Below are 23839 nucleotides of genomic sequence, written 5' to 3' on the forward strand. Positions count from 1 at the left end.
TATCGAAAGAGTTTAACCTTTCACGCAAACAAGATATCACGATCAAACACCCATGCTGCACTACCGACGACGAATGCACTGCAGCGCATGTCCGTAGGAAACCTGTTGCGTGTTGCATTTACGGCGGGTGCAGCTTCTGACCTTCTCAACAAATGGGGTGGATGGGGTTAATCTTGAAGAGCTATTTATAGGTTACCATCTGCTTTCCACTGGAGTAGTAAAATATTGAATTAACATCCAAATGTTAAGAAACACCTTTCTTCAATTGTTTTACATTGACTTGGTGTATTAACTGCAGTGCACATTGGAATAAGAATGAAATCTAGTAGGAGATAACTATTAGCGCTTATGTCCAACCACTACGGGTTAGACGCACATCTACTGCGTGTTGGGCTCACGGACAGTAATCATTGCGTTTGTGGATCGGGGTATCATGACATCGAACACGTAGTTTGGGTGTGTGCTAAATTCCGTGACAGTGCTGATAAAAGTCATTTTCCCCAGCAAATTACAGCCATTCATTTTCAATTTTCACTTCCAATGACCGCAACACTCTTTCAGATATACTGATTTTCGTCCTAGTAACGTGCTGTCATACTCGGCTGAAATAGTTCGCGCGCATCGTTCACGGTTACGGAATAAACCTTGACGACAAATCTTACCAAATGATCTTCACTTCAAAGCGAAAAAGAAAAACAAACAGTCCACTCAACCGAAATGAACCTCACCGAAACACTTTTTCGCTCACACTGACCGATGCCTTGACAATCTTCGTTAACTGATAAACTGATTTTGTTGTCTTGCTTTCATCGCATGAAATATAATGAGGTGTTTTGACAGTTCACTTCCATACAAAAAGCGGAAAGGGAGAACTCTGAAAGGATTGTAAAAAAATAACGTTTATGGATGCTTCTTTTCACTTTCACTCAAGAGTGTCAACAAATATCAACCCTGTTCCGTGACGCCAGATCCTTACTTTTGAATACTCCCAGGGCCCGAATAATACAACCTTACGTCCCGGTTCGTGATATCTTGGCCCAACGGAACACTTCATACTTGATGCTGATCTATGGCTATTTGAAAAGCATAAGGGTACTCATATAACAATGCCAACAAACTGAACCATCGATAAAAAAAACATGCTAGTTTTAGTTCTAGACTTAGTTTGAGCTTGTCGTCGGAAGCGAGGACAAAATGTATAGTGTCGTGTCAAATAAACGTTTTGATAAAAAAAAAACTATTAGCGCTCTTAGAACTCATCCAATCGATTTCAGGACTTCCACAACGATTCTTGGTGTAGTTAGAGCTTCAACTTGGATGCTTAACTTAATTTTTTTTTTGCAGCAAATATGGCGCTACAGCATCTAAGCTAAATACTAACTATACAAAGAAGCATTGTAGAAAATCAGAAACCGATAGGTTGAGACCCAAGAGCGCCAATATTTTTTTGCTGCTGGATTGCGTTCGTGGCAGTGCATTTGCAGTCAGCAAGTACTGTAACATTCTGGCAGGAGGGTGCAAATTTAAATACCGAAAACATTGAGAGTGTCTCAAAGATTGTCCAATTACAAACGCAAATATATCAGTCGGTTTTCAATGAATTTTCTTCACTTTTGAGGCAATCGATTGTAATATTAGATAAGTCTTCACCAAGTTGTGGAGAATTCTGATTTTATGAAGCTGACTGTACTTTTGAAAAATGTAGAGCTTGTTTTGAACAAATACCCTAACACCACCTAATATGATTGGTTCCGGAAGAAACCGAACTCCAATTTTGAAATCCATGACTGCAACTTCCGGTTTCTGAAAAATAGTATGAAATTACCAGAAATTAATCTCCGCGATGGTGACTTCAATCTTAAGAAAACTGCCCTAAATGGCCGAAAAACAATCTAAAATGAGTATTTCCGAAACCGAGATGAAATCGAGAGGCCGTAAACACCAGTTAGCATTTTAAATCTTTCTCATTATTTTCAGAGACTTTGATTGGATGAAAGTTACTAACATTAAGGTATTAATACAAAATAGTCCATCGTAATCTTAGCGTTTACGAGATTTACCGTCCAATACCATTGAAGATTGATTGATCCCAATCGAGTGTATTGCCTATTCTATTTTTAATATACATTGACATCAGGCATGCTGACGTAATTCTACGTCAAATTTTAGTCGCGTCTCATATACAACAGGACGATTGTTTTGTCGAAACACAGCTCAGTTGGGTTTAGGGTTTGCAATCCCGGGAACGATTTCCCGGGAATTGCCTTTTCCCGGGATTCCCGAGCTCCTCGGAAAATTTTCCTTACAATAATGCAATAAAACTAAATATCGTAACAAAACACGAAACTTACGTCGTAGAAGTGTAGAGCAGCTTCATTGTGTGCATTATACGAAGCAAATATTTGCTTGAAACGACGATCAATATTTGCTTGCCGTGTAGTATCAAATTATTTGCTTAATCTATTTGTCAAAAATATATGCTGTCTTATTCAGTAAACGATAAATTAAGAAATATTTTTTGCTAATGAGTTTACTACTAAGCGGATAGTTGCTTGATTTTTTCTTTGATTATTGACAGAAAATTTTGAAACCTGTAAATTGATAAAAAAAAAATTGAAACCCGTAAATCAATGCGACCAGAAATAAATAAATTAATAAAACTCAGTTAGTGTAACTTGGGTCGTGGCCGCGATTTCACATTAATTACAAAGGCATTCAAATGCTCTAAAATTGTCAGCTTTATCTTCAACAAACTAAAAGTATTGGACTCTTCAGTTTCTAATTAAATGTAGCAAGAGCTGGAATCGGTGATTTAGAAGTATTTTAGGAATCAGACACCAGAGGTGATTCAGCGATCTTAAGCAAAGTTTTACAGAAGGGAACTACATTATTTGGGCCTAACGAAAAATTGTCAGTGGAACTGAGACGATTGAAAAACGATTGTTCAGGAATTTCTGGAGTGAACTTGAATAAATTTTGTTCTTCAATTGATAATTAAATTGTAAACGATTGTTTGAAACTTTTTATTAATAAACATTATTTGAAACCTCATTTTTGCTAAGGATTTTTTCCTTTCCCGGTTTCCGAGAATTCCCGGGAAATGAGATTTTTCATTCCCGTTTCCCGGGAAATCTATTCTCGGGAATATTGCAAACCCTAGCTGGGTTCAGGGGTAATGCTAATTTATTCTAGTATCCGGAGCCATTCTGTGGGGTATCTTTATCCTGTTTGAAATCTGAGCTCAGAGGCTGGGAATCAATGATGATTGATGCCAACTGGAAAGCTTACTCCAAAGCAAGGCAATCTGAACTATTCATTACACCATGTAATAGAGTCACACGGTACCTACTCAGTATGAATAAAGCTGATCTGAGTACGTTAACTGACCTACTGACTAGACACTGTCCGAGTAAGTAAAGTATCTCCTTATAAAATAAGGTAAACTGACAGATGACTTATGTCGTTTTCGTAATTCTGAAGTAGAAACCTCGGAACATTTACTGTACCAATGCAGCGCATTAATTCAGCAAAGACTGCGTATTCTTGGAAAAGGTATCCTTACGCTTAACGAGATATGGTCTGCTGAACTAATGAAGGTAAGGAACTTCATCAAAGAAGTCATACCTTCTTGGGGTGAAATGCAAAGTCTGGGTGCGACTATCACTGATACCCATAGTGATGGAACGAACTGACAGTGCATATAAATTAACGCGGAGTACACCACTATATATGTAACTAATGATAGCAGTGGTCATAGGCTCCTATATGAAAAAAAAATCTGAAAGCCTTTGCTCAAAAGTTATCGAAAAGTTATGCAACGCTATAGGGGAACTGCTCCATTATTCATCTCAGCCCTTATATTCATCTCATTCAACATGTAAACAAAATTGGAAACAGGAAAAAACGCATATTTTCTTCCTAAACCAATCTGATAATCCATGGAATGAATTCTGCTTAGTTCATTTTAGATTCCTCAATAAGTATAATCCCCAAAAACACAACTAAAAGCACTAAATTTGATATTATAGTCAGGCATCTGCACTCGAAAACTCATTTAATTCAATCACCTACCTCAGAAAACAAAATCCGCGCATCGTTCTATACGACTACAACCGGACTGGTTCAGCAGCCAACCAAAGTTTTTTTCATCAATAGCGGACCACTTTTTATTTCAATCACTAAACAAAATCACTCACTACACCAAAAATACTCAATCTTTGAAATGTTCACCTCAAATTTCCTAAAACAAGCTTGAATTAGCAGAAATATATGAAAATGGTTTAAAAATTTTACTAAATATACAATGCTAAACGATTCCATAAGAGTACGTAAGCATATTTAGTTTGTTTGTGCAATGATTCCGTGAACATTTGGTGTTTAATCCGTGCATTCTTCGTGAATATCGGCTTAATGAGTTAAATAATGGAGCAGTTCCCCTATATGTGTTCATTCCTAAAAAGGTTGAAAATTTTTACATCACGTTTACATAAACAATAAAATTTGAATTATTTTTGCTGTGGCACTTGTGCAATTGGGTATTTTAGGGGTATGTATATTACTATTCTATTTGATAGGAAATTTCAAACGAAAAACATTCCGATGACTTTTTTTACTCTTAAAAGCAGAACAATTGAAAACATCGATTTTCAAATTTAACAACCGTAAGTGATTAAAAGGCACCCCTGTTTTGAGAAAATCATGACACAGGGATACCTAGGCATTTTTCAAATATCCTAACACTCCACGAAAGAATGTCTTCATATGTCTTCACACATGAGAAATCTGTAAACACGTCCCCATTGAAATTTTGACAGCAGGCGGAAATCTTAGCAAACACGTTACATTCACAGATTCTAATCAGTGTTATTTGTCTCGCTCATGAACAGCTTGCAGCACCTCGTTCTCGTTGCCACCGATATCACACACTGGAGTATTTTCCATTCAAGCTATTTGTCGTTCTTTTTCGCTGTTTTTCTTGCTAGCACTCGTTCCCGAGATCACCCACTCGCGCCTACTCTACTACTTGCGTGTACTCCCCTACTCGCGAGCACAACCAGCCGAAGACAATTGTTTCAAGATGCATTGCGATGGTTGCGGAGGGACAACTACTTCGGTAGCGGTTTGCTTCGGCTGGTTTTGCATTAGACTGCTGAAAACTTACCAAAGCAGTCCGATACCCTATACGTCCCAGTATGCGATACTTTACAGATTCTTCGCCCACTTTCGGCTGTCGGTGCACGAAGCAAAACCGGGTAAATGAAGAAAGCATTTTCGTTTTCAAGCACTCCTCCTAGTCAAGTACTCCTTAAAGTCGCTGAGTAGCAAGACAACGAAATTAGCCGCTCTACAAAGTTGATCATCTACAAAACACTTATTAGACCGCGGTAGTTCTCTACGGCCACAAAACATGGACATTAGGGTGGAAATGCGTGTTTCAAAAAAATTTTCATCGAATTTCAAAAACCGACCATGTACATTGTTTATTTGCCCAAAAAAGTCATCTGTGCAAAATTTCAGCTCAATGAGACATGATTTAGGGGTGCGCTCAAAGTTGTGATTTTTCGACCCTCGAAAATCTACCATGACTCACTGTGCACGTGCTTTTTTCTCAAGCGACGAGAGAAATCTTTCGCTCGCTCGTAGAATTTCCATGTACGTGCGACGAGACGTGCGATGCGCAAGCAATGTTTCGTCGCACTACGAATTGAGCGAGACGCCTGTGCTGTACATACATGATACAGCTCGTGCGCCAGAGCTCGTGAGACTTTCTCGTGTACCAGGCTCAAAGTAATACTTATTTTGTGCTGTTCTGAGCTTGAGCTTGAGCTTGAGCTTGATTGATCCACCGGTTGCCACTTCGTTACTGATCAGGATCGATTGGAGTTGTAAATCGAATTTAGTGATTCCTGCTTGGGATTTAGCTTTTCGATGTGCATCTCCAATAACCCCTGCATGCTGATCAGTACCGACGCCTGCCGGTCCAGAACGTAGATCAAAGGAAGGAAGGAAAGGGGTGTTAGTTCGATACTTGTTGTTACTAGAGGCCGGATATACTCCTGCACACTCCACAAGCACCACGGGTATAGGAATTTTGTGTTAGTTGTTTGTCGCGTTTCTTCTCTACATACGATAAAACTCTTGGCGGTATTTATGGGCCCTCGTCCACTAAGATATTTTTCGCGAACCTATCTTCTATGTATCTAAGACGTTTTGTTTCATTGATTTTAGGAGAACGACGGGAATAACGAGCTTTGTACTAAAAGAGGAACTGACCGACCCTTCCAATTTTGAACCCGACGTGCACGCACTCTGCCGAGGTTAGTGGTGCGATCTTCGATATATGAACTCACGAAAGCGCGCCAGGTGCCAACATGTTTGAAACCTCATCATATTTGCAGTGACGGGATACAAGCGAATCGTGGAGGTTAAGTAATTTCGGTTACCTTACGTATCGTACGACTCTACGCGTTTCTGCTCATGAACACCTTAATTTACCCATTCACGAATCAATGAGTAGCTTTATTTCGTAAGACGTTAAACTTTATTCGGAAACTGTAAGCCGACCGCAATTTTAGAGGGTATAAGATCTACAACGCGTTTTTCTCTTGTAATATAATTTGGAATGAACTAAGTATCCCAATGAATTCAAAAACTGGCAAATTTACATGCATCCAAAGTCCTTAAAATTCAAAAACAAAAAATTGCATCCAACAAGATTTAAACATTATTGAATAAAAAAAAAATTCAAGTGTATCAACATTTGTCCAAAAGCTAGGAAAATCATAAAAATAATAGGGTTAAATATGGTTAAATGACCGTAACCGATCAGAACTCTTCATGACAGACGAAGCACTTAGATATTTGTCGCGTGTGAATGATAGATGATCAAACTCTATTGTAAAACTATCAATTCGATCTTGTGAAAGTTAGCGTGTTCAAAGATTTATAGTAGCATATAAATATAGTAAAACCTACGACACGCTGAACCGCATCCGAGCCAATCTCCGCTTTTCAACCACATCAAGAAGTTCAATTTACTACCCCATGAAAACCAAAAAAAATCTGTATTATTTCCAGAAAATCTGCAATCTGCATGCAGATATCTGTATGAAAAATACGCAAGAAATCTGTATAAAAGCAGACAAATCTATATATGTGGCATCACTGGTCACAACTGAAATGATCTGCTATAATTTAGAACCAAACTGCATCGCCCGTAGGCAAACAAAGCAACCAAACGTCAAACGCTAGTGCGCGACGTCACCGTGCGATGGTCTATTTGCTGAACACACATTCTCATGTCAGCCTACTGCAACTTGCAAGTTGATGCAACGTAAAAAAAAATCATGAACACATGAACGCGCTACCAAACACACACAGCAAGTGATCGAGAGAGAAAGAATCAGAAAATCGGCATCTTCGAAGGTGCCTCTGTCCCGTTCCCCTCCGTCTACACCCAACAAAACGACAAGAACACGTTTGAACCTTAAGCACAAAACCAGCAACCAGACCCCGCACAACAGAACCAGGACCCAAGGACTACGAGCCTCTGTCCCAACTCACGACATCGTGGCTCAGCAGAACGAATCCATACATGCCATTCGACGATTATCAGACGACCATTGAACAACAAAACACTGATTGGAAATCCCATGCTAGTTTTAAGTTAGACTTAATTTCAGCTCGTAGTCGGCAGCGAGGATAAAAAATTTGCTTTAGTTTTTAAGTCATCAGATATAATTGGCGCCGTTAAACATTAAATTGTATTTGTGCCGTGTCAAATAAATGTTATGTGAAGAAAAAAAAAAAAAAAAAAGGTGCCTCTGCGGTCGTAAGCAGCAGAAAAGGCAGAAAAAAAAACAAATTCTCTCTCGCTCACATGCCGTTCAAATCGAATGGAAGAAAAGCTGTGTGCGTTAACATAGGTAGTCACAATTTCACTCTGATCCCGTTTCAAACACGACGTGAAATATCACCAAAACCAATACTTAGCTTCTGTTTCCTGTGTCTCCAGTTGCATTTTGCGAGCCAGCAGCAGGAACCACAAATGCAAGAAAGCTTTGCACTTCGCTGCGCGCAAAGCTCAGCGGAAGATAAAAAAAAAAACACACAAACCCAATCGATGTCAGTGGAGAGGACGTGTTGAACCTCATTCCTTCTTTACGGCTTCCACTCTCTTTTCAAAACGTACACGAATGGCGAACTATATCTTCTGTGCCAATTTACACTGCATAATCACTTCCATTTTTGATCTTCTAATTTTCACTCCACTCTAACTAATTTGTATCTTACACACGCGACACCCGATATACTTGAAAATTTACAACCTTTCATGACCTCTAGTGCGAAAATACACGTGAATTTTATTAGAAATTTACGGACCGATTCAATGTACGTTTGTTTTATTGGCCATGTTGCCAGTCCTCTCAATGCTTATTTTGAGGGAAAGTCAATTTTATTCGATTTAAATGGAACTTTGCACTCGTGTTTGACTTGGCAAACTGTGTATTTTTTTGAACTTTTTGGGCCAGAGTGAATTGTTAATGAACACTAGATCTTGGTTAGCAAAAAATAAAGTTAAATAGTAAATTTTTTTCAAAGCAACCCACAGTGGTCTAAACTCGAAAAACCGTGATAGTTTTAGATTCGACTGTGAAATATTGATTGTATGTACCCAGTGTTTTCAGCAAGTTTATTCCATATAACAAGGCCTTTCTTTTGGCATTTTCGGTTTTCTTATCAATCCCCCTAGTAGCTAGATATAAAAACTATTTTTTCTAATTTTCAAAATACCAGATTACTTTCTCCAGCAAAGAATTGCTGAACACTGTAATCTTCTAACTGTACGTCTGATATGACAAAGCAGAGTTTTACGAGGAACACTCCTCAAAATAATTTTTCAGCCATAACTTTTTCTGTAATCGTCGAAACAATTCAAAATGTTCTAAGATTTTGTTCATTCTGCTAAACCTTGCATTTCTGTAGAATATATTGGTTTGCTATTTTTATTTGTTGTAAAGATATTTCTAGTTTTTTTGCTAAAAATAACCATACTTTGAGTTCATATTTCTGCGAAGGTTGCAGATAGTAGCAAACCAGACTGTATGCATTTGAAAGTTTGTCGAAAGAAATGTATTACTCATAAGAGTTCAACTGTTTCTAGTTGTATCCAACCGAGTACTGAATAAAAGGAAAATACCCCTCAAAATTAGTTTATTGTCCATAACTTTTTCTGTAATGTTCCGACGGTTCTAAGATGTTCTAAGATTTTGTTCATTCTGCTAAACCTTATAGACAAATGCTTTGACAACAAAAGCTGGTCGAACTTTTTGATTGAAAATGTTTACTAAAACCTCTTAAAATCATGAATATTATTTTTTTCTTGGAAAATTACATCTGGTTTTCTTCCGTTTTTAAATCCTTTTTAATAAATACTTCAAATAGTTAAATATTAGCGATAAAATTTTGAGTCATGAATAAAAAAGTCCCTGCTGTGCTTAAAGATGCCCTGAAGCACCATTTCAAATTTAACTTTTTTCTTCAAAATGCAATATTTTACACTCACTTTAATTGGTCTACAAAGCATTTTGCATAATTTAACCCGAAAGTATTTTTAAATCATGTGAACGGGAAAGGGTTACAAAATCGGATTTCTCAGTTCTTTTTTTCTCAAAATAAGTTATTTAGATAGACATTTTAGTCCAAAAAGTGCGATGCCCGCCTCCACCTAAAATCATGAGAGCATGAATGGTTTGCAAAATGTTTAATTTGATTTTTTTATAAAACTTTACCTTCAATGAAAATATTTACATTTCATTCCACCATCCTGAAATTTAAACCAGAAATTTTGTTATAACTTCGGATTTCTTCGAAAAGAAAATGAGAAAAAAATTAACTCTTAATTTTTGTTTGTCAATTAAGATAAGGTCTTTGTTTATAATTTATTTTGACCAAAAAAGGTTTTTTTGCAGTGTATTTTTTTTTGTAAGCATTATTAGTTCCCTGCAATCCATTCTCAGACAGTTTATTTTGTACAACTGAAGGATTCTGAGCTACAATGCTTTGAATCAAACATATACCAAAATACTTATGTTCTTTTAAAAAAATTCTCTTGAGTCTGAAAAAATTGCCCGTCCGCGAAAAATATTCAGTTTGTTAAGTCAGGTACGTGTGCTGAGATTCAGCCAAATCAAAAATGGTAGATATTCGATGATGATAGGACATTTGGCATGATAACACTCAGGACTCAAATTGATGCAGACTATCTTTCTAGGATTAACACTCCGCATTTGACGAATCGAACGTTGAAATGGTTGAAATTCATTCATAAATTCCATGTTGCACATTATAAAACATATATTTACTAGATAATATAACACCGTAGCATTGAATTGCATTTTACTAAGATTATTACAAAAGTTCACATCGTTGCACAAGGTAATATTCCCCTAACAGCAAAAAAAGATCAGATTACTATAAATACGAGTATATATAGTCGCACTAGAGTTAATGTGGCTTTAGAATCATATATCTGATTTGCAATATCTATACCTTATTTGAAAATTCTATCCAACACCTTTACCCCCAACATGTATTGAAAAATATAAAATTGATTATATTGGTTTAGTGGTTCTGTTATTTTTAACTCCCGAAAGGCTTGTACTCGAATTAAAAATCACATCTAATCTTATAAGTACAAAACTGAATATGATTTTCTTTGGAATGGTTTCTATTATATAATAGTCAATGACACGTTAACCAACATAACACTCTGCATCTAATATATTTGTTTCAGTTAAAAATACCATGCATTTTATACCGTTCGCAAAGAAAATAATAATATATAAATATGGTAACAAAACGTTCTTCATTATTGTTAACAAAATTCGGATTAATCAACATATGAATTGATAAACAAATGAATTAGTTTACACACCATTCATTATTCAAACGGTGCTCTGACGCAAGTTTCTATAACACCGTAAATAATGAATCACATAAAATGTCCTGCCTTCATCCCTCTGGGCAAAATCAATTTCTTCCTTGCGCCATCAGCGCAAAGCAATATGTGAAACTAGCTCGCGAGACGAGCTCACGAGAATTTGCGCGCAAGCTGTCTCGTGTGCGCAACGCCCATGCCCCGCGCTCGTTACGTTGAGAGACGAGATATCTTCGTGTACGTCGCAAAAGAAATTCCATGCGACGAGACATGGCTCGTGCGTATTGCAAGTTCTCTCGCTCGCATGTGGCGCACAGCACAAAACGACTGAATGAGAAACGAGACTTGTAGCGCAAAGCGCATTGTCTCTTTTTTGTACGAGCGAGATTTCAGGAAGTCTGCATGAGGGAGTACAGGAAATTGGGAAAATCGAAATTTTTTTTCGATGCCAAGTGTCTTGCAAATGCACCATTTGGACAATATATGTCTGTTGGTTGAGAGCAAATAAAGAAATAAATAAATAAAAAAACGTCAAGATCTGTTGTTATCTCGGAAAAAAAATTTGACCGAAAATCGACCTTCTGGGAATTTTTGGGCAACTGAAGGCTCAATATGGAATATTTTAGATTTTGCTTCTAGAATGACTCACAATTCGTTCCAAACCAGATGTAAATTATTTTAATGCTCATAAGGTGTCTCATACTTCCCGCACTCCAGATTATTGGCAATATCATTAATGAAGTAAATGATACGCTTTTCACTGCTTTACTATACCGAGCCCCTTTCTATCCCACCAATATCGCCAAATAACAAATCCCTGGAGTAAGACTACACCTTACGTTGCTCTCTGGCCAGGTAAATTCTAAGAGGGACTAATTATGTCAAGAGAAAGGAGTCTTATCGAAACCTCGTTCCTCCTACCAACATCGCGTCACAATCACAATTCCCTATAGAGGCACTTAATGCTTCACCTCTGGTCAATTTTATTATAAGTAGGGTAGTCGCTCCTTTATTCATCTCAGTACCTATATTCATCTCATCACGCCTTTTTGATCAATTTATCGTCAAATTTTATCATATTTTCAACGTAAAACTTTCAGCCACTTGAGAAAAACAAACAGATTTACTTTCAAAAATTTGTAGAAATTTTACGGTACATTGGACAAATGAGAGAAATAAGATGAATATAGGTGCACCAAGCTGTTGAGATGAATAATAGAGCGATTACCCTAGGACTTTTATTTTGTCAAGCTGAAGGAGTCTTATCGAATTCTCGTTCTTCCAGCCAAGACCGCGTCATAATTACAATACCCTGAATAGAATTATTATACGTTAGTCAGACCAGTTTTATTATAAGACTGACTTATTTTTGTTAAGATAAAAGTCAGTAGGGGTGCTATAGAATTCAGCTTGAAGAAAGGGTATGTAGTGGAGAGCCTGAGAATAAACCCATGTTAAAGTCCTTTGACAACCAAATGACCTGATTCTACTAAGATTCAACCCACGACCACCTACTTACCAAAGTGGACTCTGTAACCTTGCGGCCACTAAGCTCCTTTCCCCTCGATTTTCATTAGAGTGGTTCATTTATTTTCTACTAGAAGGGTTTCAAAAGCAATTAAAATTTGAAGAGAATTTGATTTGAAGTGGTTTAGTAGAAAAAATGCTCATATTTATTTGCCTATTTGACATCTTATACTTGATGTACCACAAAGATGGAACAACCCAGTTTCCGTAAGGGTGGTGCAATGGAGGTATAAAAGCTTAGGTTTCTTTTTCCTTTGACTTTCATAAAATTTAATAGTTCTCGTAGTTGCCAAAAGGTCCATTTCCGGTAAATTTTTTTTTTTTCTAAATAACACCAGATCTCGACGTTTTATGCATTTTTAAGAAATTTGGCATCGAAAAAAAAATTTCGATTTTCCCATCTTCATGTACTCCATCCTTGGTAGATTTCGGTCGAAAAATCACAACTTTGAGCGCTTTGAGACACCCCTAAATGTTTTGGCGCTCAACGTGCAAGTGGATCGACCAAGTGGAAGGAGATCTCCACAGTCTACGCAGTCTGCAAGAGTGGCGACGAGCAGCCATGGATCGGAATGTAGCTGGTCGGCTTTTCGCATTTGATGATGAGATTTTTTCCCTACAATCATTGTCAGTACATATTTAATTCATACTAATATTTTTGCATTTTTTCTCCTAAAGTTTATTGTTTCCTTTTTACGGTGTATAACTTTTTCTGAAAGGGCAATTAATTTTAAATTTTATTTTTTCATATTTATTATATTTTCTTGAACAAAATGAAATTTACGGTGTTTTCTCGAAAAAACAAAATTATTACCTACAACTTTGCACAAAATGAAATGTTTAGCCAATAAGGAAATCAGTGCATAGCTTCAAACAAATCAAAAATGAAAATAGAAAGGAAATATGAACCAACAACATTTTTCTTGGAATTGCTCACTTGTAATGAACATTTTGAAACTCTCGCAATCGGATTTTGGAGACTTTTTTATGAAAAACATTTATTGAACTTTTATGAAAATTTATATTGAATTGGGTCTTATTTAGAAATATAGGAGAATTCATTTCAGTTGTATCATGTAGATTTTGCAGTTATTGTTTCATATGTCAAATAGACAAACAAAAGAATCAGGAAAAACCCTTATACAGTGATTCGAAAAAACGGAAGGTAATTTCTTCATGGTGGAAATTCGTAAACCAAAAAAACCGTGTTTTCTACAAACAGCTGCAAGTTTTAGAGTTCCTAAGTAGAACACACACAAGTGTACTGAGCATGAGATATAAAAAACTGGAGTGAGGTTTTTGTTTTTATCGCAAAATTGATAAAAAGTATGAGTTTTTGATTAGGTACTGGAAGTTACACAGAATTTTTATTATTTTTATAGAATTTCATTTATTTTTTCAGACAGTGTTTCTTGTGTGGCGAGTTATCTGACATAGATTTCCACCAATACCATGTATGTACCATAAAAAACTATTCCCACACCGGGAATCGAACCCGGGCCTTCTGGGTGAAAGCCAGATATCCTAGCCACTAGACCATGTGGGATTATACAGAAACGTTTTATATTTCCTTAGAAAAGATCTAAAACCTTTTAATAATTTTATATTTTACAATGTAATTGTCCCATTTCAAGTTTGCAAAAACCAATTGACTCACTGTCTATTGAAGTACCCCAATTAAAGTTGAATAAATAAATAAAACAACAACAATCCTGACAATCCGACGATCCTAACCAATAATACGCTAAGAATAGTCACCGGCCTCAGCAATGCACCCGGTGACATTGAAGCACTAACAAAGGCCAACAATTTCAAACTCTAGAGCCAATAATACTTTTGTCTAACCGATTAAACAGGGGTTCAGGTCGCGAGAATAGCCGCGCTAAACAAAGAACGCTAAATCACATGTTGATTAAGAAAATTCGTGAAATCCGAAATGATTATTCGGATCTTTAGAGCAAAAAAAAACAGTCTGAGAGTGAGAGATGAGACTACACCATGCTCGAGATTCCGTCGGTGGGAAAATTAAGCAACTCATACTAAACGAATCTCGGCAGTATCAACAGATAGTATGTATTACCAACAAGTTAAACCCTGCGCTGGTGGTTGTTAAGGATGCCTGCATGAAAACATGAGAACCGTGCCAAACACGGGTTGCCCAAGCCACCTGTTGCCGGTGTCAGCCGGTTGTTTTTAGTTTACTAAAACTCTTCATGGTACCAGTAGATACGCAAATAGCAAACTAGAGTAAACAACACTTCACTTTCAGTAAACATTCACTGCCAAACAACTAATGTTTTGATTATACACTATCGGTAAAATATTGAGGATCACGAAACTCACACCAAAAGATACTCTCACCAAGAAAAGTTACAGCGAATTTTCCGCATGCGTCGTTCGGCATAGAAATATGGTGGAAAACACCAAAACATATTCAATCGCTCAACAACAAACTCACACAAACGGAAACAGTTTGAAAACATTGCGATTCTTCGGCAAAACCGAATGTAGCACGAAGATTTTCGCTATTATCGTTCGAGCACGCGGAAAATGTGAGCGAAACGAGCAGTCACTTTTTCGAAATGTTGTCATCGTTTGACAAAAAACAAGGCTGCGAATGACAATCGTAACTAATGTTAGCCAAATGATAAGTGTTGTCATTTGAGAATGTCAACTTTTTAATTCTCTGTTGAGACTTTTCTCAATCACCTTCGTACTCGCATAAAACTAATAAAATACTTTCGCTTGTACTTATTTCGAATTCAATGTTAATCATCACTTGGTAAGAAAAAAATCAGGGAATGTTGCGTGTTTATTATCTATTAGAACGTAATTTGCAATATATAACATTGAAGAAGTAAAATTGACTATTGAATGATGATGTTAACACAGACTTTTAAGCATAAAACTAACATAAACTAAGTAAAATTGGATATTCGAAAAACCTTTCGCAGCCCTGAAACAACGCTGCCAAGCATCAAGTACAGAACCTAGCCGATCCGCACCGTGTGCCGCATTCGCAGTCTCGGTTCAACCTTCATAGTGAAGTGAGCTAATTTTCACCGACTCGCCTCCGCTGGAGGTGGGAAAAGCGCGTGCAATTTTCCGTCTGCATTCTCCCTTCAGCTTCACGAACACCATCAAAGGTGTAGCGGGATTTTGTTCTGCAGCTCAACAGTTTTTCGGTAGCAGCATCGTGCCTCTAGGTGTGTATTTGTGTGTGTGTGTGTGTGTGTGTGTGTGTGTGTGTGTGAGTGTCTTTCAGCCGTAGATCATCAGCTTCTCAGGGGTCGTCAACAAATTATTCCCTCTTTCCTTCGCTAAATACAAAAGAAGTAAGTAAGTAAAGAAAAATCGTCACTCGTGAGCGATCCCTTTTTGCCTGCGGCCGTATAAATTTAGCTGCAGGGAGCAGAACCGACGAAACCGCCACTCCGAAACGAACGATTTTCTCGTGCTGCAGTCCTTTCCTCGTGTGGTTTCTCCTTTTAGGTGCTAGAAAAAAATCCATTCAAACCAGTGATTCAGCTTTCTGCTATCCAAAAGTGTAAGTTCTCCATTTCATCAAGTGCATACAAGTGAATTAAAGTTAGTAAAGTAAGCAGCTCCGATGGGAATAAAGGAAAATTGAATGGGCAAACGTGTACCTTCAGTGAAAAGATTTCATTTTTTCCCGGGTCGGCTAAGTGATATTTTAGTGCGCTGTTGCTCGGATCTTAAAATATCGCCTCGACTGTGCGAGCGCTCACCAGTTGATCGCCGTCCGTAGACCAGTCGTAGTTGAACATCGTGAAACTAGCAAAGTTCCTGCAAAAACCGGGCCGTGGATTACGGTTTTTGCAGCTATCCAGTCGAAAAGCTTTGCCTGGAGGGCAACCGCTCCGAAACACTCGCGAATCGTAAATCGTGATTGCGAAACGACGGATATCAGTGGTGGGTGGATCTAGTAAGTTTCAGAGGTGTAGTGCTAGAAAGTTCTAGAATCGATAATCTGGAATTGATTGGCTAGAAAACGCAACCAAAGCAGATTCAAGGAGAAAATCAAGAATAGAAAAAGTTTTTTCAAATCAGTTCCATGAATCATCGAAATGAGTGAATATTACCATAAAGAGAATAAATGACCCCAGGAAGAAAATTTTTCGCCTGGCAGTGAAAAAATACTTCGACTGTGAGTGTGCGATCGAGAAGGCAACAGAACTGCGGCGCGCGCACCTTTCGATCGCTGCGTGCGAACGCGTGATGCCCTGTGCTGTACATGTTTGTGTGAACAGCAGAAAGAAGGAATATGAGTTCACAAGAGTAATCGAATGATTACTAAATTAATGAATATCTACGTATATCAGCCACTTGTGAAAGATGGGAGCAAAAGTTGACAAAAGAAAATGTAAAAATATGTATCGTGAATCGTCAGGATTTGTTCAATTGTGAGGCGATGAGAGGTTATTCGCAGGAAATGTGACACGCTCAGCTGCATATCGCAGCAAACTGTGAGCACCGGTTTAAGCTAGTTAGAGTGCGTACAATGAATCTGTGTGTTGTGGAAGGAATTGCTGGCTGTTAAAAAAATACTAAAATGCTGTTACTCAATCAGTTATAATCAAATGTGAGATTTGTCTTGTGTTTGAGCGCTGTAAAAATGGGTAGTAGTGATGTGACGGTTTCGCGAATAACCTGGTAAGTTTCGATATGTTTGGTTCGGTGATATTCGTCATATGTTCTGCATAAAAAAAAACTGAAATATGCACTTAGTTTTATGTTTTATTTTAAAATTGAGCTCCACGTTCTTGTTTTTCCGATTACTTTTCGAGTGGTTCGATTCATTTCAGACTGGCAGCTATTCTGACGAAATAAATGTCTAACTCCACTCCGTAGCCACTAGATTCCTGTACAGCACAAAACGATTTCACTATTTTTTTTATTGATCTGCTTCTAGCGGTCATTTCAATTTTAATTATTGAATTATTTCTACACAAAAACAAGGATGTTTTAAACTGATCTCACTTATCGACTTGTGAAAATCGAATGTTTTATCCTCGAATAATTCTCGTACCGAATCATTTTATTGACGTTTCCTTAAAAACTTTCAATTTTCTGCATTACCTGCATGTTTTTGAACTATCTGGCTTATTTGCAAACAGCTTCATACTGCAATACAGTATCATGATACAAATCATATTTTGCTGTTTTGGAAGGTTCAACTAGTCCTGTCGTTTAATACTATTGCACAGCTTTTCTCTATTGGAGACGCATGGTAACATTGGAGACGCATGGTAACATGAAATTCTATATTTCATGTTAAATTTCTCGAAGAATCTAAAAAATGGTGAAAAGATTGTGTATGAGACATGATCACAAAGGTAATGTAGAAATACTACAGCAATTTTTTGAAACGGTAAATTTCATGAATAACACTGGTCACGCAGGTCTTTATGCTTAAAATGATATTAATAAGTTAAATAGATATTAATAAGTTGACATTGTATGTGATCCCGCGCGACATCAAAGGTAGCAATTTTAAAAAGAGTTCCTATACACCACTGGCAATAAACAAACAAACAAACAAAATGGGATCCTACTCTGGAAGTTCGAAAAATAATTAATGTTTTTAATTTTTTTCGGATATTTAGAGTAAAGTGAAGTATTCAGTGGTACGTTCCTCTCAGCATCTATCGAACCGCAAAATCAGCAAAATATTTTTTGGCTTGTAGAAATGGATTATCTAACTTGTTACATAGCCATTTTCTCAAATACCAAAAATTGCCATAATGGCTGTCAATTTAGTAAAAAAAATACTTTTTACGTGAAAAATCACTATTTGAAAATTCATAAAACATTGAAAAATTCAGATATCGAAAAACGGAACTAAAACTGGGAAAAAAAGAAAGATTGTAGCTATTTAACCATTCCTGTGAATTTTGGTGCCCCTAGTTATTTTGAAAACGCGTCAAAAGCACATCCACTCCAACACAAAGATAGCCGTGCGTCTCCTTTAACTGATAAATCGGTGGAGACGCTTGGTGAATCTTTCGACAGTATTCTAACGGGGGACAACTGAAAATTTGGATTTTTTTTCTACTGCAGTCAAAAAAAAGGTGGGTGGACTTAAAGAAAAACAGATTTTTTTCTCGTAAAGATACATTCATTATGAACTAAAAAAAAAACATTTGAGAAAGGTCCATTACCGGCCTTCCGAAGAAGTTTTTTCATGATACCGCAATATGAGCGTTTTACGGTCTTTACATCGACTTTTCGAATGCATCTCTTGATTCTACCGATGTCATTAAAGTAGATTCGTTGGAGTCGAGTGGTTGTTCAGGTACGTTTCCATTTTTCGACGTAATGTGATAATATTCTATCTGTTTAAAAAAAAAAACGCATATAAATTACAAATCTGTATGAAATCTTTATTTGAGCCGATAAACTGGTTTATGTCATTTATTTTTGCCTTTCTCCTGGAGAGGTATAGCAATCACTTGCAAAACCGAAAGTATAAAGTGCTCCAAAGGGCCGAATAGCATATCTCACTCGACTCAGCTCGACGAGCTGAGTATTTTCTGTATGTATATGTGTGTGTGTGTGTATGTGCAGATTTTTATTCTCACTCACTTTTCTCAGAGATGGCTAGACCGATTTCCATGAAATTAATTGAAAATAAAAGGTCTTGGTGCCCCATAAGACCCTATTAAATTTCATTGTGATCGGATTTTTAGTTTAGAGGTTATGTATCAAAATGTAAAAATCATGAAACATCATTATCTCAAAAGCTACCCTACCGATTTGAACAAAATTAGTATCAAAGGAACGGACTACCTTAAATACCCTTAAATTTTGAATTTTATGAAGATTGAACTTGTGGTTCAAAAGTTATGAAAAGAAACGTGTTTTGAAGACTGTTTAATCTCACTCATATTTCTTAGAGATGGCTGGACCGATTCTCATAAAATCACTGTCAAATGGAAGGTCTGATTGCCCCATAAGACCCTATTGATTTGTTTTGCAATCGGACTATTACTTTGCCTGTTATGTTTAAAAATGTGAAATCCAGCTATGAAAAGGAACATATTCCGAAGACTACTTGGACTCACTCACTTTTCTCAGAGATGGCTGACCCGATTTCCACAAAATTAGTGTAAAATTAAAAGTCTAGCTGCCTCATAACACCCTATTGAATTTTACTGTAATCGGATTGTAACTTCGTCTGTAATGTACCGAAATGTGAAAATCACCAAACTTCATTATCTCAGAAACTACACAACCGATTTGATCAATATTATTATCAGATGAGCGGGCTAGCTGCATCATCTCGATTACTGAAATATCCATATTGAGTATTATTCGGTCATTTTCGGCTGTTTCCTAGAAGTTGCCATTTAGCAATTTTAAATGGTGCCTGACGTCAATTGTTAGCTCTTTGCATCATTATGGTTCCAGAGATACTCATATTGGATAGCATTTGTTTATTTTAACGTTCACCGTGCGCCTCCTTTCATTGTCGAAGCAGTGGAGACGCTAAGATAACCATTTGACAGTGTTCTAAAGAACGAGTTTATTGGGAATTTTGAATCTAGAGCTCGATAGTAATATTCTAGAGCAGCGGTTCTCAACCTGAAATACGCGAAAACCTTCAGGGGGTACGCGAAAAAAAATCAGCAATGGCGGACAAATCAATTTTTCTTTATGCAGTCATACATCGATATAAGGCAACCTTGATATAACGAATCTTTTACCTCGATATAACGTAACTTTTAAAGATGTATGGAAACTGAAAATAAATGATACAGCAACTGTTTTTGGGGTATAAATTGCTGTCGGGATATTTCGGCTCAGCGGTCTTTAATTTTAGAACCAATTATTTAGTTTTGTTCATCGTTTCGACACCGGTTGGTATCTTCATCAGGGAAAACTATATTGTTTCAATAATTTACAGTTTTCAAAACAGGTTTCACATTTTTATAACATAGTCTTAAAATCTGTAAATTATTGAAACCATATAGTTTTCCCTGATGAAGATACCAACCGGTGTCGAAACGTTGGACAAAATTAAATAATTGGTTCTGAAATTAAAGACCGCTGAGCCGAAATATCCCGACATCAATATTACGGTCGATTTCCAGTTTACGGTATAAATTGCTTTAGAAAAATGTTTGTAGTAAGTTTTGAAACCAATAAAACCAATGCGAAAATTGTCCTAAATGGACAAAAGAAAGGTTTAAAAATACTAATAGGTAATGGGAAATAGGTTTTCACGCATCCTTCAGCAACAATTCACAGTCTTGCATCAATTGAAAAAAAAAAATTTTTTGCTTGGTAAAATTTTCTCTAAATCGGAATAAGAAAGGAGGTTTAAAAAACAGATAGGTGATGAGAAATAGATTTCTGCGCATCTTTGAGTAACCATCAACAGTCTTGCATCAATTAAATTTTTTTTTGCTTGTTGAAAATTGTCCTAAATGAGCATAAGAATGGTTTGAAAATACTGATAGGTGATGGGAAATAGGTTTTCACGCATCTTTGAGTAACCTCTTGTATCAATTGAAAAAAAAATTTTTTTGCTTCTGAAAATATTTCTAAATGGGCCTAAGAAAGGTTTAAAATTACTGATAGGTGATGTGAAATAGCTTTTCGCGCATCTTTGAGTAACCATTAACATTCTTGAATAAATTAAAAAAAAAATTTTTTTGCTTCGATATAACGTAACAAAAATAAAAATAAAGTTGCCTTATATCGAGGTATGACTGTAATACTTCATTTGTTGTTCAAATTTGCTTTTCAAACATGACTGTAGCAATCAAACAAACCATAGTTCAATTTGAAACCTGAACTAGACTACCACAACATGATTTACCACTACTCTCTGTCAATCTGCGAAAACATTCGAAACCCAATTGATTTGGAAAATATCGCCAAGGGGTACGCAGACAAAGAAATGAGAACCGCTGTTCTAGAGAAAAACTTTCTTCTTTGTTACATATGATGAGGTGGTTTGTGTTGTCACTAGCCAGGGTAACGAAAATTTTACTTTCGTATCATTGTATATAGAAATAAGGATTGTTCCACAATGATGCTGTTCCTATAATTTAAGACAATTTTGTAATAAAATTCTATCTTTCAAAACAACCGACTTGAAGTTAAAGCTTGCGAGTTTGGATGAAAGATATGCTCATTAAGCGCAGCCCATCATACTCATATATTGCGTCCCATGTCACTTTTCCGATAAAAGATAGACTGACTATTTTCCTTCAGAAGCTGTGTGCCACCATCGCCCAAAAATATTCGTGCAGTCAACTCAAGGTATGCAGAATTCACAATGTTTGCAGGATCGTAGCATTAGCCGTTCATCTCAAAATCAAAGATTCAAAATCTTTTATCAGTAAATGCATAATTTTTTCACACAGTCACTTATCAAACAATATCAATCTTTGCCTATTATATCATGTTAAAAGAAGAAAAGATCATTTGCATTTCTAGGGGTATTCGAATAATTTTGAAACAATTGTATACACAATTGAAGCATACCCTTAGATTGCTCGTGCGTAATTTTTTTCGTCTCGAATAAATTAAGGTAAATTACCTTCGACGGATGAGAAGACCAGCTTCAAGCAAGCGCTATACTATTCATATTAAATCCGTTTTTTCTACAAAATTGCGCAAATTTGACGAGACTACAACATTGTAGAACATCGTTTGACTCTATCGGCAAAGATATCAAAGTTAGAAGCTGGATTTCATCGACAATTTGTGCCACCCAAATTCGTGATTACAGAAAAGTATGTGCTCCATCATATTGCACAATTTTGGAGAACAAGGTTTTTCGCTAAAATATTACTTTCAAGCTCTAGATCCAAATTTCCCCCTAAACTCGTTCCCTAGAGCGCTGTCGAATGATTAACTCAGCGTCTCCATCGATTTAGCAAAAGGAGATGCATGGCTAACGTTCGAATTGGCATGGGTGGGAGCTTTTGGCGCGTTTTCGAAATGGCTAATCGGAGCAAAAAAATTCTTTTCGCATGGAATTACTGTTATCATTTCCGTCGCAGATTTATCCTAAAAATGTCTTCATAACTCTCAGTAATTTCTTAATTTATAGAAAAGTGCAAGTTGCGAGAAAAATTTGGCTTAGGTTTTCATCAATATTATTTTTTGACATGTTTTAAACATGATCTGATTTTGCAAATACAAAAAAGTCAATTTTGGTGTCATCAAAGGTGTGATAAAAAGCCCGAGGAAACTAATTAAATCCACCAACGCATCGTGCCTTGTGATGTGCTACCTTGAAGCAAAACCTTTCGATGACTATGACAATCTAACGTAAAGCTTTGTACGCTCAACGAAAAACGGTACAACTTTATATCCCCTGAGGAAGGCCAAGTCCATAGACCGAAACGTCAGACATAAAACATAGTAGCATTTTGTTCCACCGTTTAGACTGAAAATGCCTAATTTCCTTTTGGAGGCAGAAAGAGATATTTTTCCACCAATTACAAGAGCGAATATTACATTATGATATTAACAAGCTTTGTATTTGTGAAGCTTTGCTATATGCTTTTTTTTCTTCACATAACATTTATTTGACACGACACAAATACAATTTAATGTTTAACGGCGCCAATTATATCTGATGACTTAAAAACTAAAGCAAATTTTGTACCTCGCTGCCGACTACGAGCTGAAATTAAGTCTAACTTAAAACTAGCATGGAATTTCCAATCTGTGTTTTGTTGTTCAATGGTCGTCTGATAATCGTCGAATGGCATGTATGGATTCGTTCTGCTAAGCCACGATGTCGTGAGTTGGGACAGAGGCTCGTAGTCCTTGGGTCCTGGTTCTATTGTGCGGGGTCTGGTTGCTGGTTTTGTGCTTAAGGTTCAAACGTGTTCTTGTCGTTTTGTTGGGTGTAGACGGAGGGGAACGGGACTAGACTGGGGCATGGATAGATTTAAGGAAAACGTATATAAGGGTCATGTAGGGTAGGTCACGGCTCGCCAAGACATCACGAACAGGAACAGCTGGCCGTCTACCTCCGGCCTGAAGGGAAGCTACAAGTTTAGACCTGGCGTCACGGTGAACAGGGCATGACCAAACAACGTGCTCTATGTCGTGATAACCTTCGCCACAGGCACAGATACCGCTTTCTTCGAGCTCAATACGACGGAGATGCGCGTCAAATCTATAGTGGTTGGACATAAGCCGAGACATCACGCAAATGAAATCTCGACCTACATCCAACCCCTTGAACCACGGGTTCGTCGATACCTTGGGAATTATGGAATGTAACCACCTTCCCAGTTCCCCTTTTTGCTATATGCTTAAGTCATTCCAACTTCCACTGAGGGTGTTGAAACAATAGCCAGCTATAAATAATAGTCTCTACTG

At 37.0% G+C, this 23839-nt stretch overlaps 1 protein-coding gene and 1 non-coding gene across 39 annotated transcripts in view; one reads left to right on the forward strand and one right to left on the reverse strand.

Moving 5' to 3' along the window:
- Window positions 1–13940: 13940 nt before the first annotated feature.
- Window positions 13941–14012, reverse strand: Trnae-uuc (transfer RNA glutamic acid (anticodon UUC)). The gene has a single exon. It is a non-coding gene; the product is annotated as a tRNA-Glu (tRNA).
- Window positions 14013–15505: 1493 nt separating this feature from the next.
- The window catches only part of LOC129721659 (ryanodine receptor), a 93724-nt gene continuing 85390 nt past the window's right edge, over window positions 15506–23839 (forward strand). For 27 of the 38 annotated variants that reach the window (XM_055674456.1, XM_055674497.1, XM_055674473.1 and 24 more), the window contains exon 1: window positions 15862–16013. The gene's annotated coding sequence lies outside the window, so the exon portion shown is untranslated. Of the gene's footprint in view, window positions 15673–15861; window positions 16064–16120; window positions 16413–23839 lie in introns of those variants that run through there. The other 11 variants (XM_055674459.1, XM_055674457.1, XM_055674465.1 and 8 more) reach the window with 9 other exon arrangements.

The sequence above is a fragment of the Wyeomyia smithii genome, chromosome 2 (genome assembly GCF_029784165.1).
Source record: "Wyeomyia smithii strain HCP4-BCI-WySm-NY-G18 chromosome 2, ASM2978416v1, whole genome shotgun sequence".
Classification (NCBI taxonomy): Eukaryota; Metazoa; Arthropoda; class Insecta; order Diptera; family Culicidae; genus Wyeomyia; species Wyeomyia smithii.